This window comes from Stenella coeruleoalba, assembly GCF_951394435.1.
Source record: "Stenella coeruleoalba genome assembly, chromosome: 20".
Classification (NCBI taxonomy): domain Eukaryota; kingdom Metazoa; phylum Chordata; class Mammalia; order Artiodactyla; family Delphinidae; genus Stenella; species Stenella coeruleoalba.
Window position 1 is genome coordinate 22,081,611 of NC_137166.1, and position 5,041 is coordinate 22,086,651.

Sequence of the window (5,041 nt, forward strand, 5' to 3'; positions counted from 1 at the left end):
TACTGTATAGCACAGGGAACCATATTTAATATCCTGTAATAAGCCATAATGGAAAAGAATATGAAAAAGAAAATATATATGAATATGTATGTGTGTGTATATATATATATGAATCATATATGTATGTGTGTGTGTTTATGTATATCTGAATCACTTTTCCATATACCAGAAACTAACACAACATTGTAAATCAACTCTACTTAAAGCGTTTTAAATCCTTGCCTGGGACATTGGGTTATCTTTACAACCATTTTATACTATTAGATTTCTATTTTAATGTTGGATGGACTGGATAGTCACTACGGATTCTTATCATTTGCAAGCTAGAGAGGCCTTATAGGTGTAACCCATTATTTCCCAGTCCACATTAGCCTGCAGGAGGCTCGACTGACTTTATTACAACTACACTTCAGATGGAAGGAGTAAAGACAATGAAAGGAAAAGGAAAGTACAATAAGCTGATTAACAGTGTATGTCTCTTCAGAGGGGGCTAAAGAAGAATCAGTTATGGGGACAGATTTTCATGACTGGCCCAAATTTAGGAAATAATCACCAGTCCTACCTCTCATTAGACAAATAAAACTACAGAAACTCAAATGCCTTCTTAAATCACATAACATTGCTGGAAGGGGCGACTCCTTCCTCCCCCTTCCCTCCGCCTTTTTTCTTTTCCGTTCCCCTCCCCCTCTCTTCCCCGTCCCCGATGACCAGATCCTGAGGAGGCAGCTGCAGTGGCAAATGCTGAGTTCTCGGTGAAGGTTTTTCATTTCTCCCATCCCCTTCCCTTCCCACCCCATCCATTAATATTATTCTTTCGAAGATTCTTCATTGTCATGCTGCCAAAGTGAAGAGTGAGATTGCAGAAGGCAGTACTTCTCATTTCAGTGCTTCTTCTGGCGGAAGAGGAAGCCGGGGTGCACCTCAGCACTATCTCAAGACTGCTGGCAACAGTGAGTTCCTGGGGAAATCCCCAGGGCAAAAACACGCAGAAATGGATTCCTGCAGGAAACACTAGGCGAGGTGACAACTCCGTAGCAAACAACTATGCAAATGAAAGAGAACGACATGATGCAATCTTCAGGAAAGTAAGAGGCATACTAAGTAAGCTTACTCCTGAGAAGTTTGACAAGCTTTGCCTTGAGCTCCTCATTGTGGGTGTAGAGTCTAAACTCATCCTTAAAGGGATCATACTGCTGATTGTGGACAAAGCCCAAAGTATAGCTCACTGTATGCTCAGCTATGTCTGCGATTGGCAGAAGATGAACCAAACTTCGATGGCCCAGCAGCAGAGGGTCAACCAGGACAGAAGCAAAGCACAACATTCAGACGCCTCTGAATTTCCAAATTACAAGATGAATTTGAAAACCGAACCAGAAATGTTGATATCTATGATAAGCGTGAAAATCCCCTCCTCCCCGAGGAGGAGGAACAGAGAGCCATTACTAAGATCAAGATGTTGGGGAACATCAGATTCGTTGGAGAACTTGGAAAGCTTGATCTTATTTATGAATCTATCCTTCCAAAACACTTTTGGAAAAAAAGAAGAGACTCCAACTCAAAGATATGGAAGAGGATTTGGAGTGCCTCTGTCAGATAATGAGGACAGTGGGACCTAGATTAGACAAAGAAAGAGCCAAGTCCTTAATGGATCAGTACTTTGCCCAAATGTGCTCCTTGATGTTAAGTAAGGAATTGCTGGTGAGGATTCGTTTCCTGCTGCAGCATACCATAGAGTTGAAAGAACACCATTGGATTCCTCGCAAGGCTTTTCTTGACAATGGACCAAAGATGATCAATCAAATCCATCAAGATGCGGTAAAAGATCTAGGAGTGTTTATTCCTGCTCCTATGGCTCAAGGGATGAGAAGTGACTTCTTTCTGGAGGAACCGTTCATGCCACCCAGGATGACAATGGATAGGGACCCACTTGGAGGACTTGCTGATATGTTTGGACAAATGCCAGGTAGCAGAATTGGTACTGGTCCAGGAGTTATCCAGGATAGATTTTCACCCACTATGGGGCGTCATCGTTCAAATCAACTCTTCAGTGGCCATGGGGGACACATCATACCTCCCACACAATCACAGTTTGGGGAGATGGGAGGCAAGTTTATGAAAAGCCAGGGGCTAAGCCAGCTCTACCATAACCAGAGTCAGAGAGTTTTATCCCAGCTGCAAGGACAGTTGAAGGATATGCCACCTCAGTTTTCTAAGAAAGGACAGCTTAATGCAGATGAGATTAGCCTGAGGCCTGCTCAGTCTTTCCTAATGAATAAAAATCAAGTGCCAAAGCTTCAGCCCCAGATAACTATGATTCCTTCTAGTGCACAACCACCACACACTCAAACACCACCTCTGGGACAGACACCTCAGCTGGTCTCAAAACTAATCCACCACTTATTCAGGAAAAGCCTGCCAAGACCAGTAAAAAGCCACCACCACCAAAGGAAGAACTGCTTAAACTAACCAAAACTGTTGTAACCAAGTATCTGAATAGTGGAAATGCAAACGAAGCTGTCAATGGTGTAAGAGAGATGAGGGCTTCTAAACACTTTCTCCCTGAGATATTAAGCAAAGTAATCATCCTGTCACTAGATAGAAGCGATGAAGATAAAGAAAAAGCAAGTTCTTTGATCAGTTTACTCAAACAGGAAGGGATGGCCACAAGTGACAACTTCATGCAGTCTTTCCTGAGTGCATTGGACCAGTGCCCCAAACTGGAGATTGATATCCCCTTGGTGAAATCATATTTAGCACAGTTTGAAGCCCATGCTATCATTTGGGAGCTGGTGAGCATTTCAGAACTAGCTCAACCACTGGAAAGTGGCACCCATTTTCCTCTCTTCTTAGTTTGTCTTCAGCAATTAGCTAAATTATAAGATTGAGAGTGGTTAACAGAGCTTTTCCAACAAAGCAAGGTTAATATGCAGAAAATGCTCCCAGAAATTGATCAGAATAAGGACCACATGTTGGAGATCTTGGGAGGAAACGGACTGAGTTTCTTATTCCCACTCCTCAAATTGGAGAAGGCACTGTTAAAGCAAATAAAGTTGGATCATCTCCTCAAACCATATATAAGTGGATTAAAGATAACATCTCTCCCAAACTTCATGTAGGTAAAGGATTTGTGAACATCTTAGTGACTAGCTTCTTACAGTACCTTTCTAGTGAAGTAAACCCACCAGTGATGAAAGAGATTCTTCCTCTGCTCCTTCCAAAGAACAGAGCAGGAAAAACAACTGCTTCTTTCCTTCAAGCCAGTAATGCAGAAATTCCTTCATGATCACATTGATCTACAAGTCAGTGCCCTCTGTGCTCTTCAGGTGCACTGCTACAATAGCAACTTCCCAAAAGGCATGTTACTTTGCTTTTTTGTTCACTTCTATGACATGGAAATTATTGAAGAAGGTTTCTTGGCTTGGAAAGAAGATATAACCCAAGAGTTCCCAGGGAAAGGCAAGGCTTTGTTCCAGGTGAATCAGTGACTAACCTGGCTAGAAACTGCTGAAGAAGAAGAATCAGAGGAAGAAGCTGACTAAAAGAATCAACCAAAGCCTTAAATTGTGCAAAACATACCATTACTATGACGGAACTGCATTTGACCTAACCACTGCGAAAGTTCATTCTGCTGTAATGTTTGCACAATATTTAAAGCAGAAGCGTGTCAGTTAGGATTTCGTTCTGCATAAGTTTTTTTGCAGTGTAATGTCTTAATCATAGTCTACCATCAAATATTTTAGGAGTATCTTTAATGTTTAGATAGTATATTAGCAGCATGCAATAATTACATCATAAGTTCTCAAGCAGAGGCAGTCTATTGCAGGGACCTTCTTTGCTGCCAGTTATCATAGATTGTTTTAAGTTAGAAAACTGAATAGCAACACTGAATACTGTAGAAATGCACTTTGCTTAGTAATACTTGGGTTGTTGCAATATTTACTTATCCATTTGGTTGTTACAGAAAAATTCTTAACTGTAATTGATGATTGCTGCCGTAATAGTATATTGCCAGTATTTCTACCTCTAGTAATGGGTTTTATGTGCTAGATTTTAATATCCTTGAGCCTGAGCAAGTGCACAAGTCTTTTTAAAAGAAACATGGTTTACTTGCACAAAACTGATACATTTTGAGAGATTGTAAGTGCCCTTGAAGTGGTCTTTGTGAGTGTGAAACTAATGGTGAGAATTTGAATTGGTCCCTTGTATTATAGTATTGAAATTAAGTCTACTTAATTTACCAAGTCATGTTCATGCCATGATTTTATATACTTGTATCTATCAATAAACATTGTGATACTTGAAAAAAAAAAACATTGATGGAAAGGGAAATACTAAACTCTAGAAGTTATGGTTTACAGATGAGCAATATTACCACCTAGATACATTCACCAAGCAGTCTCATGTGGGCCTTAATTAAAGCTTAATTCTGCATTTCTTCTAGTAATTATATGTGCAGCCTGCTGTTAAATGAAGAATACTCTTTATTTTCCTGGACCTCTTAAGAATATTGCAATCCAAGGTTGGGACTACAAATTAATACTAAGAGGTTTAATTACTAGAGCATATGCTATGACATTTATATGAAATAATAGACTGAGCATAACAAAATTTTTAAAAGTAGCACTATCATATGCCAGACACCCTCCTCAATCTGTCTGCCTTAATCCTCACAAAATTAGATTTAGTCGTACTGCTATGACTGTTACCAAAAGCCAGACCCTATGTAGAACTTATGATGTATTAGCCATTGTTCTAAGTACACACACACACACACACACACACACACACACACACACAAACATGCATGAATGTATGAAGTTGTTTAATTCTTATAGTCACTCTATGAGATAGGCGTTTTTATCCCTGTTATATAGATGAGGAAATAAAGGGTCAGAGGCACTAAATAATGATTATTCAATAGGTATTAATTAAATGTCTCCTCTTGTTGGATATTATGTAAGCACAAGGGATATAAGGATTAATATGAAAGAAGTGTTCCTGGAGCCTTCAGTCTAGTGAGGAATACAGATTTTAAACTGAT

The 5,041-nt window shown here is 39.8% G+C and overlaps 1 pseudogene across 1 annotated transcript; it reads left to right on the forward strand.

The window, feature by feature from the left end:
• Positions 1 to 745: 745 nt before the first annotated feature.
• LOC307178766 (eukaryotic translation initiation factor 4 gamma 2-like) lies at positions 746 to 3,539 on the forward strand (annotated as a pseudogene). Its single transcript has one exon. The product of its transcript is annotated as a eukaryotic translation initiation factor 4 gamma 2-like (transcript).
• The last annotated feature ends 1,502 nt before the right edge of the window (positions 3,540 to 5,041 follow it).